Source organism: Schistocerca americana, chromosome 9 (genome assembly GCF_021461395.2).
Source record: "Schistocerca americana isolate TAMUIC-IGC-003095 chromosome 9, iqSchAmer2.1, whole genome shotgun sequence".
NCBI lineage: Eukaryota > Metazoa > Arthropoda > Insecta > Orthoptera > Acrididae > Schistocerca > Schistocerca americana.
In genome coordinates this window covers 106,762,834-106,789,281 of record NC_060127.1, presented here as the reverse complement: position 1 = coordinate 106,789,281, position 26,448 = coordinate 106,762,834, and positions in this window count along the sequence as shown.

Here is a 26,448-nt window from a genome sequence, read left to right as displayed (position 1 = left end):
AAACCGCAATCGCGATAGGCTACAATCCGACCTTTATCAAAGTTGGAAACGTGATGGTACGCATTTCTCGTCCTTACACGAGGCATCACAACAATGTTTCACCAGGCAACGCCGGTCAACTGCTGTTTGTGTATGAGAAATCGGTTGGAAACTTTCCTCATGTCACCACGTTATAGGTGTCGGCACCGGCGCCAAGCTTGTGTGAATGCTCCGAAAAGCTAATCATTTGCATATCACAGAATCTTCTTCCTGTCGGTTAAATTTCGCGTCTGTAGCACGTTATCTTCGTGGTGTAGCAGTTTTAATGGCCAGTTGTGTACTGCCTCCTGAGACGTGCATACGTCTATTTCGAGCAGCTGTTTCCCTGGATTATGATGTAGCCGTATTCAACCATAGACCTGGTGTAACAAGAAGTGTGGTTCATACGGCCAGGTGAGACATTTACATTGATCAGTGTCTAAACTCAAAATCCCGAGCCCACTGCAATCGTAATTGACGATGACATCAGGACGTGTAGAATTTTTGTGCTGTCGACCGCGGGTTTAACAATGTGCAGGTAACAGTGTGTTCCGCAACACTCGTGCCTGCAGCAGGGCAGTGCTCTGTTGTCACACCTGCCGCGGATCATCGTCTGTCCGGCTTTACAAGTGGCGGCTGGTTATTATGTGCGAATGTGATACTACCCACCGTAAACATCACAATAAAATTACGCCATTTCTCTCGGAATGCGTGGTGGTATGCTCATAAAATGACAGAAAACTTGTTTTGTGTTGCTCTCGCTGATAACTTAGAAACCAGAGTCGAGTCTGAAATGATGATCAGACATTCCTCGCAATGTTAAAGAATTTGTTATAAATTTTAAATCAGTCTAAACAGTTCAGTTGATATAAATAAATTAAATATATTCAATATAGTTACCTTACTACAGCAAAAGGCTATACAGGGTGAAAAGTATTTAAATCGACAAACTCTGGGAGGTTGTAGGGGACATCAAAACAAATATTTTTCCCTAATGTCATTTTTTCCTATGAGGATTATTTAAACCGGTGGAGGCCGTATTACGCTCTTCAGTTGTTAGAGGCCGTATTACGATCTTCCGTTGTTAGAGGGCGTATTACGCTCTTCATGCGTTGTAGTGCATTGTCTCTGTTTACTAATGGAGCGATACACCTGGAGCGAGTACACTGATACGGTTGGTTCGTTCTACGTAGCGCACCACAACGGACGAGCTGCAGAGCGGGTTTATCAACAACAATATCCTAATCGCCGTATCCCGCATCACACGATCTTTGCTATACCAACGTCTGCGTGAGACCGGGTCATTTAGCAGATTACCTGGACAGGGATGCCGTCGCACGGTAAGAACGCTACAATTTGAGGAAGCGGCCGGCCAATGTGACCGTGCGGTTCTAGGCGCTTCAGTCTGGAACCGCGTGACCGCTACGGTCGCAGGTTCGCATCCTGCCTCGGGCATGGGTGTGTGTGATGTCCTTAGGTTAGTTAGGTTTAAGTAGTTCCAAGTTCTAGGGGACTGATGACCAAAGATGATAAGTCCCATAGTGCTCAGAGCCATTTGAACCAGCCATTTGAGGAAGCTGTCTTGGAGCATGTGGTGGGGCATCCTTCAATCAGCACTCGTGCAATTGCACGTAACATGGGGACGAATCAGACGAATGTAAGAACAGTCCTTCGAGAGCAATTGTTACGTCCATTTCACTTACAGCGTGTCCACAACCTACCCAGTTGATTATTCGCAGTGGTTCCTGGAACAGTGTGAAATGCGTCCTACATTTCCATCCTCTCAGTTGTTTACCGAGAAAGGAACGTTCGGGCGTGATGGAGTCTTCAACATGCACAATTCGTATGTTTGGAGTGAGGGTATCCCCCATGTCACAGTTACTAGCGCTCATCAAGTGTGGTTCTTCGTTAATGTGTGGGCCGGTGATGTTGGGGACTGTTTAATTGGGCCGTATCTGCTACATAGGCCATTAAATGACAGGCACTATTGCAATTTTCTCGCCAGGGCATTGCCAGAATTGCTGGAAAACGTCCCGCACCCTACAAGACAACGCATGTGGTTCCAATATGACAGGGCGCCGGCACATTTCAGTCATCGTGTGCGTCGATTCCTGGAACGACGGTTCCCAGAAACGCGGATTGGCAGAGGCAGAGTGTTTGTTGGTTTAATTAATTTGCCGCCAGATAAATCTTCCTCTGCCGGTTTAAATACTCCTCATAGGAAAAAATGACATTAGGGAAAAATATTTGTTTTTATGTCCCCTACAAACTCCCAGAGTTTGACGGTTTAAATACTTTTCACCCTGTATATTGAGGTGACACGTCATGGGATAGCGGAATGCGCATGTACAGATGGCGGTAGTATCGCGTACAGAAGTGCAGTACATTGGCGGAGTTGTCATACATCTGTACTCAGGCGATTCATGTGAAAAGGTTTCCGACATGGTTATGGCTGTATGACGGGAATTTTGACTTTGAACACGGAATGGTAGTCGCAGCTAGACGCATGGGACATTCCATTTGGGCAATCGTTAAGGAATTCATTATTCCGAGATCCACAGTGCCAAGAGTGTGCTGACATTACCAAATTTCAGTGGCTGACTCAGACTACGGACAATACGGTGGCTGAGGGCCTTCACTTAACGACCGACAGCAGCGGCGTTTGCCTCGAGTTGACTGTGCTAATGTAAGTTAGCTTGCGTCATGGTCACTATGTGTAAGTTGCGGAAAAAATTGGCGTTATGTGTAAGTTGCGTGAAGCTCACTTTAAATAAGAAAATGCTATCTGACATTGAAATCAACATGAAAGATTGGGTCGCTACCAACTCTAGCCACACGACAAATAAAGGTTTCGGCTGAATCGGAAAATTAATTAATTTAAGCATAAGAAAACGACTCATAAGAGAACATTCATTGTACTATCACTCGTAAGGAATGGGATGTAATTACTAGTTTGGTCCAGGTATTGTTCACGTGAATCAAATATTAAAATAAAGTAAATAATGCGTGAACACTGTGCATAAGAGCAGCTTGCAGCAGCGCTCCTGAGAACAACATCCATTCTAAAGAATTTGTTTTGAATAAAAAGGGAACACTAATTATTGGACCTGCGCGCATGGAAATGCTATGGCGCTACAGTCTGGAACCGCGCGACTGCTACGGTCACAGGTTCGAGTCCTGCCTCGGGCATGGATGTGTGAGATGTCCTTAGGTTAGTTAGGTTTCAATAGTTCTAAGTTCTAGGGACTGATGACCTCAGAAGTTAAGTCCCATAGTGCTCAAAGCCATTTGAACCAATATTTGAAATTCTATGGATGGGCTAGGAAGGAAACTACGAGGTAAATGGCATAGGTGACAGAGACGTAACATCGGTACACAGGATAAGATTGGTGGCAAAATTATTTATTCCTTCAAACATTGATGTAATGCATGTACACAACTGCTGTTACCTGGTAACTAAGTACAATTTCTTGTGAAACGGTACACGATTCACAACACACTCGCATGTCCATATGTTTTGCGGAGACACGATTTCTACATACCGTGGCCAAGTTTTAATCACATCCGCGGGCAATTAACATTTTTCAGAAGGCACATTTGAATGGACAAAGGGTGATGGCAATGGGCCAACAAACTCTAATATTAAGCCACGTGGATGGCTTCCAACGAACATAGGGTAAATGAGACAAAGAAAATTCACGAAGAGGCAAAATTATTACGGTTCAGGAAAGATTAGAACGTATACAGACGCAGCTGCAGACAGACAAACATTCACACTGAACCGAGGGCACTTCTTACATATGCAACACCTTTGTGTTACGTTCCTACGGATCAAAGTCTGCGTTGGGAATCAAACTGAAAAGTCTGCAAAAGCCTTGCATTCAATGCTGCGACAAGGTTAAACAATCATTATAAGACGAGAGGCGAGACCAAAAGCTAAAAGCTCCCCTCTCGCTACGAGACAACGCTTCACGCGGTTAAACCAACTCCCCGTCCTTCAGAGAGAGCTCGGCTGCAGACCCTCGGCGCGCTGGAAGCTGACTCACCCTCTCACACACTCCAACGTCTCCTACGCGATTCCGTGGACAGGAAAACTCAGAGATGGAGCTTCCGCCACCAACCTAATGCTGGGTTTACACTAGCAAGTCGCTTGCAGAAGTTATTGCTGCAAGTTATTGCTAGCCGCTTGCAGCTGTGTTTACACAGCAGGGCAAGAGTTAAGCAAGATTCTTCCGCAGGTTCTTTGGCAAGAAACTTGCGTCAACAACTTGCTGATACTGTTTACGTATGCTTTCAGTACCACTACGAGTGTCAGCCGAAGTGTAAAATGAGAAGTAGGCGGGTGAGATATGCTGCAGCTCTTCTAATTGTAATGAAAAACGTGAAAAAGAAAAAGAAGTATTTGGGTTGGAGAGTAGATAATAAGAAGATCGCAAAATGGTGCCTATGATAACCTTTTGCAAGAACTTAGTATCGAGAACATGGATACTTTTGAAGACTTTTGCAGAATGTCCTCAGATGACCTCGAGTATTTGTTGATGTTACTAGCGCCCGTCATATCAAAACGAGACACAAACTTCCGTACTATTATTTCAGCAAAGGAACGTTTGCTAGTCACTCTACAATTTATAGCTACCGGTGAGCTACGAATAAAATAGGCATTTCATTTACTTATGTGAAACATAGAACCAAAAGAAGTTTGAATTTTGAAATCTTTTCTTTTTAGGAGACTCATACAAGTCCCTAATGTACTTGTTTCATATTCCCGTCAGCACGGTTTCTCTGATCGTACCCGATGTATGTAGAGCCATTTTTAACGTCTTGAAAAGGGAATATTATTTGAGGGTATGTGAAAACACAACAATGAAATTAAATTTTTATTGAAATAAACTGCATTTTACAGAATGATACGATTATAAAAATGTTTTTTTTCTAATGCTCATAAAATGAAAAGTGACAGGCTAATTAAATAGACCATGTAATAATTACAAATCGTCTTTTTCTAGACTCGTAAGAAAACAAGCGAGTGGATGCAGGTGGCAAAGGGATTGTGTCTTCAAGTTACGCTACTTTCTCTGTACTTCTTTCACAGATGTGTCGAAAACCGACGAGATTTCATTTAATGCGCTCATCTTCTCCACTCTATCCTTAAAGTCTCGGTTATGCACGTTCCATATTTCGGGGTAGCTCTCCAGGGCTTCAATAAAATGTTCTGTATCCTGCTTCATCCATTCCCGTTTCTCCTCCATTTCTGAAATTTTTTTGCATATAATACGTAAGATGGTTGCATAAAATTAAGTCACAACATTAAGTAAAATGTCAAATATGAGTGTTATGCAGACGAGATACTTAATATAGCTTGCGCTTCCTACTTACAGGAAATAGAAATAAATCCTAAAAGCTGCAAGTTACTTGCAGATACTTCTCGCGTGGTGTTCACACTGGAAGCGGAAAACCCGCAGCAAGTCACTTCCGCAATAAATTGTTACGGTCGCAAGTCGACTTGGCGATATGTTTACACTCGCAAATCGCGCGGCAAGTTCCTCCGCGCAAGTAAATTGCTGCAGTAACTTGCTCGTGTAAACCGAGCATAACACCGGTAACTTTCACGCAAGGAGAGCAAACCTCTTTGCCTACCTGAAAACTACAGGGGTTGGCCATTCTGTACGAATACCGCTGATGCTCTGCAGCAGACTAAACCTCCGTACAGCAACATGAAACACACCACATTCACTCACGCCTGCCAGAGAGTTTTGTATCACTGGAAAGTAAATAAAATGATAATGAAAGGGGACTACAGGCCCCTTTCTCTAACAGACAAGCAACGCTGCGTGAAATCAATGTGAGGCGCACGACGAACGTACACGTTTGGACAGTGCGGCGAAATCTGGCGTTAATGGGCTATGGCAGCAGACAGCTGACGTGATTGCCTGGGCTAACAGCACGATATCGCCTGCAGCGCCTCTCCTGGACTCGTGGAATCTAGACGAGGGGCAAACCGTGGGCTGGTCAGATGAGTCGCGATTTCAGTTGGTAAGAGTTGATGGTAGGGTTCGAGTGTAGCCCAGAAGGGAAAAAAGCCCTTTACCCAAGTTGTGAACAAGGCACTGTGCAAGCCGGTGGTGGCTCCATAATGGTGTGGGCTGTGTTTTCGTGGAATGTAGTGTGTCCTGGATCCAGCTGAACCGAGCATTGGCTGGAAATATGTTTGTTCCCAAACAACGATTGAATTTTTAAGGATAACAGTGAGCCATGTCAGGGGAACACAATTGTTCGCGACTGGTTTGTAGAACATTCTACACAGTTCGTGCGTATGATTTGTGTAACCAGATCGTCCCATCGAACATTTATGGCACATAAGCGAGAGGCCATTTCGTGCACAAAATCGTGCACCAGTGACCCTTCCGCAGTTATGGATGACTACAAAGTCATGGCTCCGTATTTCTGCAGGGGACTCCCAACGACTTGAGTCCATGCCACGTCATGTTGCCGAACTGCACCGAGTAAAAGGAGGTCGGACCCGATATTAGGAGGTACCGCATACTTCCGTCGCCTCAGTGTAAATGGTCGTTATAAAAAAAGTAGATGAGCAAATTTAGTACGAATTTTTTTCCATAATGAGTACTACAGCAGTGAATATATTAAGAGAAGGGGGCAGTTTCCACTTTTGCTGTTTTAATTTTATTTCTTCATGGCTAGTTTCAGTCTTCTAGGCCATTCTCAACTGATTTTGTGTTTCTACAGGGTGAAAAGTATTTAAACCGACAAACTCTGGAAGGTTGTAGGGGACATCAAAACAAATATTTTTTTCTAATGTCATTTTTTCCCATCAGGAATATTTAAACCGGTAGAGGAAGATTTCTCTGGTCGCAAATTAATCAAACCAACAAACACTTTTCCATTTTTTTATGACCAAAAGACAGCACATTAACACAACCCAATTTCAATTATAAAAGATTTTCTAAAATGCCTCCATTGAAACGTAAACAAAGATTACAGCGTCGGATCATGTTCTGTCTGACACCGGCAAAAACCCCAGGAGTATCCCCGAATTGTTCCTGCTGCTGCTGCTACTATCCGGGCAACCAGATCCTCTTCTGATGCAACAGGACTTGCGTAAACAGGGTTCCGCATCTAGCCCCACACAAAAAAGTCCAGAGGGGACATATCTGGGGATCGAGCAGGCCACGGTACAGGACCACCTCTGCCAATCCACGTTTCTGGGAACCGTCGATCCAGGAATCGACGCACACGACGACCGACATGTGCCGGCGCCCCGTCATGTTGGAACCACATGCGTTGTCTTGTAGAGAGTGGGACTCTTCCAGCGATTCTGGCAAGCTCTGGTGAGAAAAGTGTAATAGTGCCTGCCATTTAATAGCCTAGGTAGCAGATACGGCCCAATTAAACAATCCCCAACAACACCGACCCACACATTAACGAAGAACCGCACTGATTGAAGGATCCCTCTCCACATGCTCCAAGACAGCTTCCTCAAATTGCAGCGTTCTTACCGTGCGACGGCGTCCCTGTCCAGGTAACCTGCTAAATGACCCGATCTCACGCAGACGTTGGTACACAGCAGCAAAGGTCGTATGATGCGGGATACGGCGATTAGGATATTGTTGTTGATAAACCCGCTGTGCAGCTCGTCCGTTTTGGTGCGCTACGTAGTACACTCCAGGTGTATCGCTCCATTAGTAAACAGAGACAATGCACTACTACACATGAAGAGCATAATACGCCCTCTAACAACTGAAGATCGTAGTGCGGCCTCTAGCGGTTTAAATAATCCTCATAGGAAAAAATGACATTAGGGAAAAATATTTGTTGTGATGTCCCCTTCAACCTCTCAGAGTTTGTCGGTTTAAATACTTTTCACCCTGTATAATACACTGAAGAGCCAAAGAAATAGGTACACCTGCATAATATCGCGTAGGGCCCGCGCGAGCACGCAGAATGCCGCAACACGACGTGGCATAGACTCGACTACCGTCTGAAGTAGTACTCGAGGGAACTGACACCATGAATCCTACAGGGATGTCCATGAATCCGTAAGAGTATAAGGGGGTGGGGGGTAGGTCGGGTGGAGATCTCTTCTGACAGCACGTTGCAAGGCGTCCCAGATATACTCAACAATGTTCATAACTGGGGAGTTTGGTAGCGAGCGATAGTGTTTAAATTCGGAAGAATCTTCCAGGAGCAACTCTGCAGCAGTCCAAGACGTGTAGGGTGTCGTATTGTCCTGCTGGAATTGCTCACCTGTCAGAGACATATCTAGTCGTATCAAGGGTCCCATACCACTCCAACTGCACACGCCCCACACCATTACAGAGCCTCCGCCAGTTTGAACAGTCCCCTGCTGACATGCAGGGTCCATGGATTCATGAGGTCGTCTCCATACGTGTACACGTCCATCCGCTCGATACAATTTGAGACGAGACTCGTCCGACAAGGCAACAGGTTTTCCGTCATCAACAGTCCAATGTCGATGTTGACGGGCCCAGGCGAGGAGTAATGCTTTGTATTGTGCAGTCATCAAGATTATACGAGTGGGCCTTCGGCTTCTAAAGCCCATATCGATGATGTTTCTCACGCTGACACTTGTTGATGGCCCAGAATTGAAAACTGCAGTAATTTGCGGAAGGATTACACTTCTGTCACGTTGAATGATTCTCTTCAGTCGTCGTGGGTCCCGCTCTTGCAGGATCTTTTTTCGGCCGCAGCGATGTCGGAGATTTGATGTTTTACCGGATTCCTAGTATTGACGGAACACTCGTGAAACGGTCGTACGGGAAAATCGCACTTCGTCGCTACCTCGGAGATATTGTGTCCCATGTCTCGTGCGCCGAATGTAAAACGACGCTCAAACTCACGTAAATCTTGATAACCTCCCATTGTAGCAGGAGTAACCGATCTAAGAGCCAGCCCGGTTAGCCGTGCGGCTTTCCGGAGCGGGAAGGAGCGCCTGGTCCCCGGCACGAATGCGCCCGGCGGATTTGTGTCGAGGTCCGGTGAACCGGCCAGTCTGTGGATGGTTTTTAGGGGGTTTTCTATCTGCCTCGGCGAATGCGGGCTGGTTCCCCTTATTCCACCTCAGTTACACTATGTCGGCGGTTGCTGCGCAAACAAGTTCTCCACGTACGCGTACATCACCATTACTCTACCACGCAAAGATAGGGGTTACACTGGTCTGGTGTGAGACGTTCCCTGAGGGGTCCACTGGGGGCCGAACCGCACAAAAACCCTGGATTCGGTGTGGGGTGGCGGAGGGGTGAAGTGGACTGCGGTAGTCGTCGTGGGGTTGAAGACCACTGCGGCTGCGGCGGGGACGGAGCCTCTCCGTCGTTTCTAGGTCCCCGGTTAACATACAGCCTGCCGGAGTGGCCGTGCGGTTCTAGGCGCTACAGTCTGGAGCCGAGCGACCGCTCCGGTCGCAGGTTCGAATCCTGCCTCGGGCATGGATGTGTGTGATGTCCTTATGTTAGTTAGGTTTAATTGGGTCTAAGTTCTAGGCGACTGATGACCTCAGAAGTTAATTCGCATAGTGCTCAGAGCCATTTGAACCAATTTTTGTTAACATACAATTCAATACAACCGATCTAAGAACTGCGCCAGACACTTGTTATGTCGTATAGGCGTTGCCGATCGCAGCGCCATATTCTGCCTTCTTTACATACCTCTATATTTGAATACGCATGCCTATACCAGTTTCTTTGGCACTTAAGGTGTAAAAATAAAAATTAAAATACGGTTTACGTGTCGAAATGTCAGCGTCTTTTAATTTCTGTTTTCTGTTCGTTTTGGTTCAGAAATACTGTCTTTTAGGTTTGACAACTTTACATTTACAAGTGTGTAGAATAGAAAACACGAATTTAAAGACACTGATTTATGTAGGTTACCAATTAATAATAATAGTGGTGCATTTGCGGGGCGAGGCGGAGTCCCACAATGTCACTATTGGGTGTTGAGCAAAACCGTTTGACGACCACTGATGCGAAGGTCGAATCGCGTTTCCCACAAGAGGCGTGTGTCTTACAGCAGGCTTTGTTACACAGCAGAGCATCGTTCGCCAGCAAGATGGCCTACGATATCGACCAGGCCGTGTTTGTACACGGTGGACGGTTGCGGCTGGCTGGTAAGAAATCAACGATGCGCGGAGGCGGGAAGTGACTGCCGGCGGTTGTTCCGGCAGCAGCGGCCAGTGAAGAATTCGTCGCCGCGCCAGCCGCTGTTCCGGACCGATGGCGGCCCATCGCGCGCTGCTTTGTTTCCTAACGAGCGCGCGGCTTCCCAGAAACCCGCCGGCGCAGATAACGGGCCGAAGTGTCTCTCCAGAAACGTGGGCGGAGTCGACATTCCTGTCTGCCGTGTCCCGCCACGGGCGGGCTCGTAAAGGAACGCGCTCACTCGGGCTGTGGTATTTCCACAGCGGCGTATGAATTATTAGTTCAAAAAAGGGAGGTTTCTCTATTTTGTACGGCGCTCTTTAGTGGTAACTGAAAAATTTACTGAAGTGCCGTTACTTAAAAGAAGCAGCCAAGTAAAAATAAATAAATTAAATTAAATAAATTTCAATGCGAACATTTTAGGTTAGGCTTTACCGTGACTGCTATTGAAGTTAAATGAACCAACAAGTTCACTGTTACCAGTCACTGTTTATTTTTCTACATATTTGTTTACAAATAACCACAGTTTGTTTGTGTGGCCATCCTCCGCAGCAAGCATATAATACTTGGTTTGCAAATCAAACTGCCTTTTCCTGCTGCTAGTTATTTTATTTATCCCACACGCGTTTCGTCTTCTCCTGTTCTAAGGCATCATCAGTGGAATCTATAACGGTACAGTCTTGTTAGTTATAGATTATCAAACAGTTCACTTCGCGACTTTTTGCTGATCTGCGTTTCGTCACATCTGGTCTGGGGGTGGCACTACCACTTTTATCACTGCCGTCACTGGGCCCACTGTATACAGAGTGCAAACAAATGATATCGACAAATTTCAGTCGAATGTAGAAGAAGAATTTGAGGATCAAGTTAAAGGCGAAAACACTTGTCGCTGGCATGCAACTTGGGCAGCAAACCTGAGACTGTTCACTGTCTGTATGCAACTGGCGTTACAACAGTGGCCACCCGTATTCCCTGTTGCCTTCTGTCTCGGTGTCTGTGATCGACGTTTAGTCGTTATCAGACATTAATCCTCCATTGTTGCTGATGGCGTTGCTGTCAGGGTTCCTCCGAGCCATAATCCGTACGTAGCGATCATCCCTTGGGTGGCCTGAGCATGTCATCGACAGTTCCTGTCTCTCTGCATTTCATCGCTTTGGTTCACCCCGGGACGCCTGGACACTTCTCTTGTTGAGAGCCCTTCTTGGCACAAAGTAACAATCTGGACTCGATCGACCATCTAGGCATGGTTGAACTACAGACAACACGAGCCGTGTACCTCCTCCCTGGTGGAACGACTGGAACTGATCGGCTGTCGGACCCCCTCTGTCTAATAGGCGCTGCTCATGCATTTTTGTTTACATCTTTGGGCAGCTTTAGTGGCATCTCTGAACAGTCAAAGGGACTCTGTGATACAATATCCGCAGTCAACGTCTAGCTTCAGGAGTTCTGTGAAAGGGGGCGAGGCAAAACTTTGATTTGTGTATTTTTATACCGGAAACGTCACTGATGAAAACTTATAATGTGCTCCCCGGTGACATAGAATCATGAAATTAAGCAAGAAGCAAGATTTCCCAAGACAAGTACAGGAAAAAAATTCATTTTGTCATTTGCGTATCTGAATGTCTGTCCGTCTTTCAAGATCCCTTTTTCTCTGCAACAGGTTGACCTATCAGGTTCAGATTTATATCACATACTAAGATCTATGCTCCCTCGTCGGTGTAAAAAAACTGAAGCTTCTAAATCAGTGCAGTGAAGAGATACGGCCATTTACGTGATATATTTTGGTACTCGCAATCTCACCCGTCAGTACCTGTATGGTATGCGTGTTGACCTAGAATCGTGAAATTCGGCAAGACGCAAGCTTCCACAACACAAGTAAAGTAAAAACTCTGAAACTTGTTAAATGGTAATTGTAACATATAAAATATATCTTATGCCGTATATTGCATTCCAGAACGAAATTTTCACTCTGCAATGGAGTGTGCCATGATACGAAACTTCGCTGGCAAGTTCTCTGCCATCTGAGCTACCCAAGCACGGTTCACGACGTGTCCCCACAGCTTTAATTCCACCAGTACCTTATCACCCACATTCCAAGCTTCAAAGAAGCTCTCCTCCAGCCCTTGCAGAACTAGCACTCCTGGAAGAAAGGATATTGCAGAGATATGGCTTAGCCACAATCTCGGGGATGTTTCCAGTATGAGCACTTGACCGCGAAAGCCAAACGTCCCAAGTTCGAGTGTCGGTCCAGCACACAGTTTTAACCTGCCAGGAAGTTTAATATCAGCGCCCACTCCGATGCAGAGTGAAACTTTTCTGGAAGCATCCCCCAGGCTGTGGTTAAGCCATGTCTCCGCAACGTCCCTTCTTCCAGGAGTGCTAGTTCTGCAAGGTCTTCAGGAGAGCTTCTGTGAAGTTTGGAAGGTATCAAACGTAGTGGCGGAATTGAAGCTGCGAGGATAGCTCAGATGGGTGAGCACTTTCCCGCGAAAAGTAAATGTCCCGAATTCGACTCTCGGTCTGGCACACCGTTTTAATCTGTCAGGAAGTTTCATATATTGCATTCATCGTCCGTCAAAAGCATAATAGACGAATATTACTGTATTCAAACATAAAATGTAAGTAGTAGTCATGTTTTAATGAATAAGTAACAATGTCGTAGTAAATGTTCTCTCCCTGCACATATAAACTGAAATCCCCTCCCCGCTTCTTTTTGTGTGTGCTGGTTAGTATGAGGAACTACTCTAGAGATTCTGATACTGTCTTGGAACTTCTGGGACCCATTGTCTACTTCTCCGACTCCTCGTCGCGCAAGCACCCCAGTATCTTGCTTCAGAGATTAAACACTTTCCAAGCCATCATAATCGAAACATGAGGTCGCTCTTATTTGGTATCTTAACTGTGCCCACTCACAAAACAAAAACTTTTGCAAACTCCTTCTCAGTTGCCGCTGTCCGCCTCTGGAATAAACTGCCCCTTACCTTGTGCAAAATTCAATCCCCTGCTGTTTTTAAGAAGAAGTTGAAGCATTTCCTACTATCCTTCTCATTACGTTTTCCACAAAATTAATGTACAAGGCCAATCCTCTCCTCTGTCAAATAGCAAAGCTAGTGTCTCCTATCTTGCTCCTTTCTCTTCTTCCTCTTCATCTATCTCTATTAACCACGCAATCTTCTTTTCCTTTATGTTTCCTTAATTATGTTACATAATGTCTCTCTTCTTCTCCTCCCTTCACCATCAGTCTCCCTCATACTCCCTGCTGCTAGCACTCCTATCTAGAGTCTGTCTCTTTCATAATGTCTAATTATAACAGTACTTATCATCCACGAATAGAAACTCTATATGTATGTATTTTCCAAGTGTGCCTTTGTAGTTGTATATTTCACTTTTAGCACTAGATGTAGTTTAACATGCCTGCTAAAACATATGAATGTAAAATAAGTAGAATGCCTGGTTAGATGTAAGAGAGGGCCTGATGGCCCTAATGTTGCCAGGTTAAATAAATAAATAAATAAATACCTTTCGAGAAATTCTCAGCGCGCGAGTGCTAGTACCACTTGGCCAGTTTTTCTCGAATAACTCGAAGTCAGTGACCTCCAGCGAAAAGGTCTGTTGTTGTTGTTGTTGTTGTTGTTGTTGTTGTGCTCATCAGTCCTGAGACTGGTTTGACGCAGCTCTCCATGCTACTCTATCCTGTGCAAGCTTTTTCATCTGCCAGCACCTACTGCAGCTTACATCCTTCTGAATCTGCTTAGTATATTCGTCTCTTGGTCTCCCTCTACGATTTTTACCCTCCACGCTGCCCTCCAGTACTAAATTGGTGATCCCTTGATGCCTCAGAACATGTCCTACCAACCGTTCCCTTCTTCTAGTCAAATTGTGCCACAAACTCCTCTTCTCCCCAATTCTATTCAATACCTCCCCATTAGTTATATGATCTACCCACCTAACCTTCAGCATTCTTCTGTAGCACCACATTTCGAAAGCTTCTATTCTCTCCTTGTCCAAACTATTTGTCGTCCATGTTTGACTTCCATACATGGCTACACTCCATACAAATACTTTCAGAAACGACTTCCTGACACTTAAATCTATACTCGATGTCAACAAATTTCTCTTCTTCAGAAACGCTTTCCTTGCCATTGACAGTCTACATTTTATATCCTCTCTACTTCGACCATCATCAGTTATTTTGCCGGCCGCGGTGGCCGTGCGATTCTAGGCGCTGCAGTCTGGAACCGCGGGACTGCTACGGTCGCAGGTTCGAATCCTGCCTTGGGCTTGGATGTGTGTGATGTCCTTAGGTTAGTTAGGTTTAAGTAGTTCTAAGTTCTAGGGGACTGATGACCTAAGTCCCATAGTGCTCAGAGCCATCAGTTATTTTGCTCCCCAAATAGCAAAACTCCTTTATTACTTTAAGTGTCTGATTTCCTAATCTGATTCCCTCAGCATCACCCCACTTAATTCGACTACATTCCAATATCCTCGTTTTGCTTTTGTTAATGTTCGTCTTATACCCTCCTTTCAAGACACTGTCCATTCCGTTCAACTGCTTTTCCAAGTCTTTTGCTGTCTCTGACTAAATTACAATGTCATCGGCAAACCTCAAAGTTTTTATTTCTTCTCCATGGATTTTAATACCTACTCCGAACTTTTCATTTGTTTCCCTTACTGTTTGCTCAATATACAGATTGAATAGCATCGGGGCGAGGCTACAACCCTATCTCACTCGCTTTCCAACCACTGCTTCTCTTTCATGCCCCTCGACTCTTTCTAACCGTCATCTCCTTTCTGTACAGATTGTAAATAGCCTTTCGCTCCCTGTGTTTTACCCCTGCCACCTTCAGAATTTGAAAGAGAGTATTCCAGTCAACATTGTCAAAAGCTTTCTCTAAGTCTAAAAATGCTAGAAACGTAGGTTTGCCTTTCCTTAATCTTTCTTCTAATGTAAGTTGTAGGGTCAGTATTGCCTCACGTGTTCCAATATTTCTACGGAATCCAAACTGATCTTCCCCGAGGTATCGCGGTGCAAAACTTAACATTAAATTTCCTAGAAAAAGGTCCTGTTCATTTTTTTTTCTATATTAGTTTCGCGTAGCGAGCGAAAGAATAGGAAAATCTCGCGCCTGGTTTTAGAAGGCCAGATATAACCTCACGGGTTGCGCTAAATGACATCGGTAGAGGCAGCCGTACCGCCCCGTAGAACGGAGCCACCTGCGCATTTTATTTCCCCAGACGCTTGGGACCTGGCGCCGGGCGAGAGATACGCGATAAATGCGCATAGCTGGCAAGTGCTAGGTGGTGTTCAAGTCTGTGAATTGAGCATTGTGTGCGCAGCTGATGATGAGGCGTCACCCTGCTGCCGAAACGCAGCATGTCCGCGGGCGCTGCTCACGAGCGCGCAGCCCGGGAGGTGCGCGCAGCTAGGTGCTGTCCCCTCCCTCATCCCGCCAGCAGGCTCCGCCCGGCGCTGTCCTCTGCCCCCAGACGCCGAAGTCCACATTGTCCCCGCCGCCAGGGCTATGCTGCCCGGCCGCGGCATTAGTCAATGAACGCGCATTGTGCCGCCACCGCGCCTGAATACACCCGCGCTCAGCGGTCGCGCATAAAAGAGCGCGTGTCCCAGGAAGCAGCATTCTCGGCGCCGTAATTAACCGGCAAGAGGCGAGGGTGGCGAGCGGAAAAATAAAAAACAACTGCTCGTGGCGAGGGAGCAGATATTCATTTCGAAACAATGGCGCCGATGCTGCCTACTGTTCAAAAGTTGGGCAGAGCAGCCTTAAGCCGTCGGCACACGGACCGTGCTGTCGGACGTTAACGTTGAGCGTGCCAAGTTCAACGTGCGGCTGAACGCTCAGGAACGATGCGACTTGTGCACACGGTACGTGCGCCTCAACGTGGTATACGCGATCGCAGCGCACTCCAGCGGCAGTTGAGGGATGTTTCTAGTTCGTAAATCACACTTCTTTACTCAACGGGCGCGCGTAAAATTCCCACGTTACCTCTATTAAAACGCACATTTCCTCCGTCGTACACGAAAAGGAAAGTACCATGTCCAATCAATAAGGACACAGGTTTATAAAAGTTCCATTACAAACAGTGCGGTACAAATTTGGAATACTCCTCCGCATAAGATAAACATTATTTCATCATTCGCACATTTTAGTAAAACCGCAAGGTCAGTCTTACTTGATCACTGTTCCTACCCAGTAGCAGAATCTTTGTAACATACGAATTACGAAGCGTAAAAGAAAAAGGAGCAAGCTGTCCTGTAGATTAAGCCAATCGAACAAAGTCACCCCTCAAAAACAGGTGAACTTATATTTACACAACATCAAATATTATAGCATATACTTATTTTAAACTAATAATAAAGTATCAGAACCTAATAAAACGGGAATGTTAGGAAAAAAATTTGGAAGTGTTAAGACGCGATCCACCGCCCCCAACAAAAACTCATTAGCTGACAGAGACGCTACTCATTACGCTAAACCAAGAACACGCACCTTGTACTTAATCATATTGCATTACGCTTACTAAAAACGTTATCTTGGACAATTATGTAGTAACTGAAATTTAATTATAACAAATTGTACCAAGAACAATGCGTTTTGGGTGGATCTTCATTGTACACTCCTGGAAATGGAAAAAAGAACACATTGACACCGGTGTGTCAGACCCACCATACTTGCTCCGGACACTGCGAGAGGGCTGTACAAGCAATGATCACACGCACGGCACAGCGGACACACCAGGAACCGCGGGGTTGGCCGTCGAATGGCGCTAGCTGCGCAGCATTTGTGCACCGCCGCATCAGTGTCAGCCAGTTTGCCGTGGCATACGGAGCTCCATCGCAGTCTTTAACACTGGTAGCATGCCGCGACAGCGTGGACGTGAACCGTATGTGCAGTTGACGGGCTTCGAGCGAGGGCGTATAGTGGGCATGCGGGTGGCCGGGTGGACGTACCGCCGAATTGCTCAACACGTGGGGCGTGAGGTCTCCACAGTACACCGATGTTGTCGCCAGTGGTCGGCGGAAGGTGCACGTGCCCGTCGACCTGCGACCGGACCGCAGCGACACACGGATGCACGCCAAGACCGTAGGATCCTACGCAGTGCCGTAGGGGACCGCACCGCCACTTCCCAGCATATTAGGGACACTGTTGCTCCTGGGGTATCGGCGAGGACCATTCGCAACCGTCTCCATGAAGCTGGTCTACGGTCCCGCACACCGTTAGGCCGTCTTCCGCTCACGCCCCAACATCGTGCAGCCCGCCTCCAGTGGTGTCGCGACAGGCGTGAATGGAGGGACGAATGGAGACGTGTCGTCTTCAGCGATGAGAGTCGCTTCTGCCTTGGTGCCAATGATGGTCGTATGCGTGTTTGGCGCCGTGCAGGTGAGCGCCACAATCAGGACTGCATACGACCGAGGCACACAGGGCCAACACCCGGCATCATGGTGTGGGGAGCGATCTCCTACACTGGCCGTACACCACTGGTGATCGTCGGGGGGACACTGAATAGTGCACGGTACATCCAAAGTGTCATCGAACCCATCGTTCTACCATTCCTAGACCGGCAAGGGAACTTGCTGTTCCAACAGGACAATGCACGTCCGCATGTATCCCGTGCCACCCAACGTGCTCTAGAAGGTGTAAGTCAACTACCCTGGCCAGCAAGATCTCCGGATCTGTCCCCCATTGAGCATGTTTGGGACTGGATGAAGCGTCGTCTCACGCGGTCTGCACGTCCAGCACGAACGCTGGTCCAACTGAGGCGCCAGGTGGAAATGGCATGGCAAGCCGTTCCACAGGACTACATCCAGCATCTCTACGATCGTCTCCATGGGAGAATAGCAGCCTGCATTGCTGCGAAAGGTGGATATACACTGTACTAGTGCCGACATTGTGCATGCTCTGTTGCCTGTGTCTATGTGCCTGTGGTCCTGTCAGTGTGATCATGTGATGTATCTGACCCCAGGAATGTGTCAATAAGTGTTCCCCTTCCTGGGACAATGAATTCACGGTGTTCTTATTTCAATTTCCAGGAGTGTATTTTGACTAAAGTTCAGTCTTGATCACACCATTTATGTTTTAATGATATACGTAATCGGTTTCGGTTCTTTTTACAAAACCATCATCAGACCTGTGGATAAATTTTAGGAAATACTAGAAACTAATCTTGAAATAAAATGAAAGTGTCTAATGATGTCAAAATTTAACAAAAAATAAAATTAATTATACCACTGGCTCCCTTAGGATGGTAGGTGGAGCTCTCCTCAGCTGCTGCGAAGTCAACTGATGGTTATGAGTGCTGAGCATGAGCTTAAATATGCAGAGGCTCCGCCTACTTCCTGTCACACTACTTCACAACTGCCAATCAGCGTTCATAATATGATGCCATCGTCAAAGTATGAAAGTATGAAATACACTAATAACATAAAATTGATTCATTTAAATGTCTGATTAACAGATAGTTAGCATGTGTACAGCTTATTTATATTTTGGATAAAAACAGTAAACTACGATGTGTAATAGTTGTGCCCTCTTTGGGCAACCTTAATACTATTACAGTGTCAGTTACATGAAAGATGTGAAAGTCCTTGGAGTTATGGTATATATCGATATATGTTTTTTCAAATGAAATTTGTAATCCTATTTTTCTGCCTGCTCTTGTAATAATTCTAGCTGTTTCTGTGCATCGGTAATGTCTTGTGCGATCAGTGCCATGTCATCAGCAAATGCTAAACAGTCTAATTCTATGCCCTTACGTCTTGGTCCCAGTCTGTGTGCTGGTGGGCCTGCTTTTCTCCATTCTCTAACAAGGGTACCTCCCCATCGCACCCCCCTCAGATTTAGTTATAAGTTGGCACAGTGGATAGGCCTTGAAAAACTGAACACAGATCAATCGGGTAAACAGGAAGTTGTCTGTAACTACGAAAAAAAATAAGCAAAATATACAAACTGAGTTGTCCTTGAGCAAGATAGTGTGAGCTCAGGAGCGCCGTGGTCCCGTGGTTTGCGTGAGCAATTGCGGAACGAGAGGTCCTTGGTTCAAGTCTTCCCTCGAGTGAAAAGTTTAACTTTTTATTTTCAGACAATTATTATCTGACAGTCCGTCCGTCCGATGCAATCACTTTTTTGGGAGTGACTATCACATCCACAAGAAAACCTAAATCGGGCAAGGTAGAATCTTTTTACCCATTCGCCAAGTGTACAAGTTAGGTGGGTCGAAAACATATTCCTGTCATGTGACGCACATGCCCTCACCAGTGTCGTATAGAATATATGAGACGTGTTTTCCTGTGGAGGAATCGGTTGACCTATAACCTTGCGATCAAATGTTTTCGGTTCCCATTGGAGAGGCACGTCCTTTCGTCTACTAATCGCACGGTTTTGCCGTGCGGTCGCAAAACACATAGACACTAAACTTATTACAGTGAACAGAGACGTCAATGAACGAACGGATACATCATAACTTTGCAAAAATGAAGAAAGTAAACTTTTCACTCGAGGGAAGACTTGAACCAAGTCTCCTTCCCCTTGGGGTTTTATCTGCTCTGCGACTTTGTCTCGCTTGGTTTTGGAATGGGGGACTGATGACCTTAGCTATTTAGTCCCCCTTAAACATCCCAACAACCACCACCACCACTTGAACCAAGGACCTCTCGTTCCGCAGCTGCTGACGCTAACCACGGGACCACGGCGCTGCTGTGCTTACACTGTCCTTGTTGTTGCCTACCTTGTGCATGGATTACTCAGTTTGTACATTTTGTTTATTTTTTCATGGTTCCACACAACTTCTTCCTGTTTTCTCGACTGATCTGTGTTCAGTTTTTCAAGGCCTATCCACTGTGCCAACTTATAACTATATCTGAGGGGGATGCGATGGGGAGGTTCCCTTGTAAGAACTTTTTCAAGAGCACAATTGAAGAGCACTTGCACTGTTTAACACGGTATAACACGGTAACTAATTACAGTACGAGTACCAAAGTTGGTAGCATTAATGTCCAGAGCATGGAATGCATTATTTCCATGCGTAACAGCGCCGCCGTCCAGTTCCAGCTATGGCCAACAGGTGCCGCGATCAGTCATCGTGATCCGTAGTCTCAGACACCTGACCAGTCGCAGTGCACCTGTTGACGTGTCAATAAGAGCTTCGACGAAAGGAGAAGGGCATTACTGGTGAAGCTCTGTTATCAAAACAACAGTAATGCTGCAGCTGCACTTCGAGAATATCGCCGGCTGAAAGGAGTACGGAAGTGTCCTCTTTCTCCACCTACTGTGCGGAAGCCGGCCGGTAAGGCCGAGCGGTTCTAGGCGCTGCAGTCTGAAACCGCGCGACCGCTACGGTCGCAGGTTCGAATCCTGCCTCGCGCATGGATGTGTTTGATGTCCTTAGGTTAGTTAGGTTTAAATAGTTCTAAGCTCTAGGGGACTGACGATCTCAAGATAAGTCCCATAGTTCTTAGAGCCATTTTGCTGTGCGGAGCAGATGAAGAAGTTCGAATGAACTGGAGAACTGGGCGTCGCTCCGCGAAGAGGCCTGCGACCGGTTGCACCACAGGTCGTCGGTGAAACCGCTGTTGCTACGGCAGACGACGCTGCGCGCAATTCCCGATCGTCAGACGGAGCGCGTGCTGTGTCACTGGTCCACTGTGCGGAAGATGCTACGAACTATTCTCAAGTGGTATCCGCACAAGACCCATATCGTACAGCAGCTTCCACCACAGGACAGACTACGACGAGTTCACTTCGCTCTCCACTTTGTCGCAAGGATTGAAGTTGACGAGAGCTGCCCCTGGAGCATGTTATGGACAGACGAAGCTCATTTTTGCTCTGCCTGGTGAGGTGAACACACAGAATTGCCAACTGTGGCGATCTTCAGCTCCAGTCACTGCGTATGAAGCTCCTTTGTATGGTGAACGTGTCATCATACGGTGTAACTTCACGGCTACGTTCATCATTGGCCCATCATTTTCTGGACAGGTTGGCGCTCAAGGACCAAGGACTGGCCAGCGTCACTGTGATATGGAAGCCTGTCATACCCCCCCCCCCTACAGGAGAAGACGCATTGAACTCAACAGTTTTCATGCAAGACGGGGCCGCACTGCACATCGCTCGTCAAGTTCACCTACTCCTCTGAAAGACATTTGGTAACGATCGAATTATCAGCGTAACGTATCCAAATGCTTGGCCGGGACGATCAGCTGATCTCCCTCCCTGCTGTGATTTCGGGTTTTGGGGCTACCTGTAGGACAGAGTTTACCAGTGGAACATTCACACACGTGCTGATCTGAAGCGCAGGATATCAAGAGAGGTAGCCAGAACACCTAGGCACAGGCTGCGTTCTGCTGTGCAGAATGGAATCCTGCGCTTTCAGACTCTTCTGGACACTGATGGGCGCCATATGGAGCCCCTTCTGTAGCAGTAATCGCACTGGTATGTAATGGCATGATTTATCGTAGCACCATATTAAAAGTGTTACAGGTGAATTGTTTCTGCATTATTTCTCTTCCCCATGTCCTTGACATTAATGCCACGAAGTTTGATACTGGTACAGTAATTAGTTTCCGTGTTATGACGTATTAAATAGGGGAAGTTTAATTATAACCACCCGGTATGTGAATATCAGCGAATACTGCAGAACTTACCTGCATTGCGTGAATAATAATACCAGAATCTGTTGCAAATGCGAAGATGAAAAAAACACGGCATGTTCACATTAATGTGACTACTTGTCAAAAGGAAGAGCGGCATTGCCTATTATTATAACAAAATCTATTATGAATTACCGTATACATAAGAAAAGAGTTCGTCTTTTGCAACTGAATAAGACATTCACATGCAAATGATTCAAATCATTATCACCTAGGGTAAAGCATAATTGCAGTAGTACTTGAAAAAAAGTTACTGGAGATATTAACGATATTATTACACAAATGTGACAGGTGATTGCCTAGCCTTTGCGGATAAGATCGTAACTATTTATGATTCGCTAGACGCAGCTGCACTGAAGACACACGCCGCACAGGTGGGACTCCAGATCTCCTTCCAGAAAACTGAATTTATTGCAAGTACCGAAATACCACGTAGAATACTAGAGACAGGAGGAGGGTAAATGAAATGGATGGAGGAAAACACCTCTGAGAAAGAAGCTTTTGCATCAGGGATAGAAAAATGGAATAGCGTATCAGCTAACCAAAAGTGTTTATGAATAGAACTCAGTGTCAGTTGCGTCAATGTCGTATCTTGGCATTAACTGACTCGTTCCGTTAATTTAGTCACGTAAGCGTTACCAGTGAACGAAACTAACCGACTGCGAGGAATTACAAGAGATAGCATAGGTGTCTACAGTATCGATAAACGATTGTCGATAATTTATTGTCTTTGACATAATTCCCGTTACATTTTAGGATGTCGTTAGCCGATTATTGAAAATGGATAATGACTCCTGCACATACCGGACGCTGTTGGACGGCACTTCACGTCTGGAGCTCGTGACATGCGACGGAATGAAAAGCACCCCGCGAGATATTCCCAGGGACAGAGCTGGCTGCACTTCCAGCAGGCCATCTCGAACGCTGTACTGACTCCATGCCCAGCCAGATGCTGGTGGCACACGCAGACCACCCAGCGACGGAGCATTCTCTGTTGCTAACAGATGAACAGATAGAGAAAGTGTATGAGGATATTGAAAGGGTAATGCAGTATGTAAAGGGGGACGAAAATCTAATAGTCATGGGCGACTGGAATGCAGTTGTAGGGGAAGGAGTAGAAGAAAAGGTTACAGGAGAATATGGGCTTGGGACAAGGAATGAAAGAGGAGAAAGACTAATTGAGTTCTGTAACAAGTTTCAGCTAGTAATAGCGAATACCCTGTTCAAGAATCACAAGAGGAGGAGGTATACTTGGAAAAGGCCGGGAGATAAGGGAAGATTTCAGTTAGATTACATCATGGTCAGACAGAGATTCCGAAATCAGATACTGGATTGTAAGGTGTACCCAGGAGCAGATATAGGCTCAGATCACAATATAGTAGTGATGTAGAGTAGGCTGAAGTTCAAGACATTAGTCAGGAAGAATCAATACTCAAAGAAGTGGGATACGGAAGTACTAAAGAATGACGAGATACGTTTGAAGTTCTCTAACGCTATAGATACAGCAATAAGGAATAGCGCAGTAGGCAGTACAGTTGAAGAGGAATGGACATCTCTAAAAAGAGCCATCACAGAAGTTGGGAAGGAAAAGATAGGTACAAAGAAGGTAGCTGCGAAGAAACCATGGGTAACAGAAGAAATACTTCAGTTGATTGATGAATGGAGGAAGTACAAACATGTTCCGGGAAAATCAGGAATACAGAAATACAAGTCGCTGAGGAATGAAATAAATAGGAAGTACAGGGAAATTAAGACGAAATGGCTGCAGGAAAAATGTGAAGACATCGAAAAAGATATGATTGTCGGAAGGACAGACTCAGCATACAGGAAAGTCAAAACAACCTTTGGTGACATTAAAAGCAACGGTGGTAACATTAAGAGTGCAACGGGAATTCCACTGTTAAATGCAGAGGAGGGAGCAGATAGGTGGAAAGAATACATTGAAAGCCTCTATGAGGGTAAAGATTTGTCTGATGTGATAGAGGAAGAAACAGGAGTCGATTTAGAAGAGATAGGGGATCCACTATTAGAATCGGAATTTAAAAGAGCTTTGGTGGACTTACGGTCAAATAAGGCAGAAGGGATAGATAACATTCCATCAGAATTTCTAAAATCATTGGGGGAAGTGGCAACAAAACGACTATTCACGTTGGTGTGTAGAATATATGAGTCTGGCGACATGCCATCTGACTTTCGGAAAAGCATCATCCACATAATTCCGAAGACGGCAAGAGCTGACAAGTGCGAGAATTATCGCACAATCAGCTTAACAGCTCATGCATCGAAGCTGCTTACAGGAATAATATAAAGAAGAATGGACAAGAAAATTGAGAATGCGCTAGGTGACGATCAGCTTGGCTTTAGGAAAAGTAAAGGGACGAGAGAGGCAATTCTGACGTTACGGCTAATAATGGAAGCAAGGCTAAAGAAAAATCAAGGCACTTTCATAGGATTTGTTGACCTGGAAAAAGCGTTCGACAATATAATATGGTGCAAGCTGTTCGAGATTCAGAAAAAAGTAGGGGTAAGCTATAGGGAGAGGCGGGTCATATACAATACGTACAACAACCAAGAGGGAATAATAAGAGTGGACGATTAAGAACGAAGTGCTCGTATTAAGAACGGTTTAAGACAAGGCTGTAGCCTTTCGCCCCTACTCTTCAATCTGTACATCGAGGAAGCAATGATGGAAATAAAAGAAAGGTTCAGAAGTGGAATTAAAACACAAGGTGAAAGGACATCAATGATACGATTCGCTGATGCCATTGCTATCCTGAGTGAAAATGAAGAAGAATTAAATGATCTGCTGAACGGAATGAACAGTCTAATGAGTACACAGTATGGTTTGAGAGTAAATCGGAGAAAGACGAAGGTAATGAGAAGTAGCAGAAATGAGAACAGCGAGAAACTTAACATCAGGATTGATGGTCACGAAGTCAATAAAGTTAAGGAATTCTGCTACCTAGGCAGTAAAATAACCAATGACGGACGGAGCAAGGAGGACATCAAAAGCAGACTCGCTATGGCAAAAAAGGCATTTCTGGCCAAGAGAAGTCTACTAATATCAGATACCGGCCTTGATTTGAGGAAGAAATTTCTGAGGATGTACGTCTGGAGTACAGCATTGTATGGTAGTGAAACATGGACTGTGGGAAAACCGGAACAGAAGAGAATCGAAGCATTTGAGATGTGGTGCTACAGACGAATGTTGATAATTAGGTGGACTGATAAGGTAAGGAATGAGGAAGTTCTACGCAGAATCGGAGAGGAAAGGAATATGTGGAAATCACTGATAAGGAGAAGGGACATCTGCTAAGACATGAGGGAATGACTTCCATGGTACTAGAGGGAGCTGTAGAGGGCAAAAACAGTGGAGGAAGACAGAGATTAGAATACGTCAAGCAAATAATTGAGGACGTAGGTTGCAAGTGCTTCTCTGAGACGAAGAGGTTAGCACAGGAAAGGAATTCGTGGCGGGCTGCATCAAACCAGTCCGTAGACTGATGATCAAAAAAAAAAAAAAAAAAGCTGTAAAAATGTCAAGAGGTACTGTGCCGGCTCTAACATAATAAATGAAGACATTTCTGCTGTGACAGATACGGGTCTTTATTTTTCTACTTCGTTGATCGGGCCTACACATTTCGAAGGGACGCCATTAGCATCACGATTGCGTACATACACTACTGGCCATTAAAATTGCTACAGCACAAAGATGACGTGCTACAGACGCGAAATTTAACCGACAGGAAGAAGATGCCGTGATATGCAAATGATTAGCTTTTCAGAGCATTCACCCAAGGTTGGCGCCGGTGGCGATACTTACAACGTGCTGACATGAGGAAGCTTTCCAACCGATTTCTCATACACAGACAGCAGTTGATCGGCGTTGCCTGGTGAAACGTTGTTCTGATGCCTCGTGTAAGGAGGAGAAATGCGTACCATCACGTTTCCGACTTTGATAAAGGTCGGATTGTAGCCTATCGCGATTGCGGTTTATCGTATCGCGACATTGCTGCTCGCGTTGGTCGAGATGAAATGACTGTTAGCAGAATATGGAATCGGTGGGTTCAGGAGGGTAATACGGAACGCCGTGCTGGATCCCAACGCCCTCGTATCACTAGCAGTCGAGATGAAAGGCATCTTATCCGCATGGCTGTAAAGGATCATTCAGCCACGTTTCGATCCCTGAGTCAACAGATGGGGACGTTTTCAAGACAACAACCACCTGCACGAACACTTGGACGACGTTTGCAGCAGCATGGACTATGAGCTCGGCGACCATGGCTGCGGTTACCCTTGACGCTGCATCACAGACAGGAGCGCCTGCGATGGTGTACTCGACGACGAACCTGGGTGCACGAATGGCAAAACGTCATTTTTTCGGATGAATCCCGGTTCTGTTTACAGCATCACGATGGTCGCATCCGTGTTTGGCAACATCACGGTGAACGCACATTGGATGCGTGTATTCGTCATCGCCATACTGGCGTATCACCCTGCGTGATGGTATGGGGTGCCATTGGTTACACGTCTCGGTCACCTCTTGTTCGCGTTGACGGCACTTTGAACACTGGACGTTACATTTCAGATGTGTTACTACCC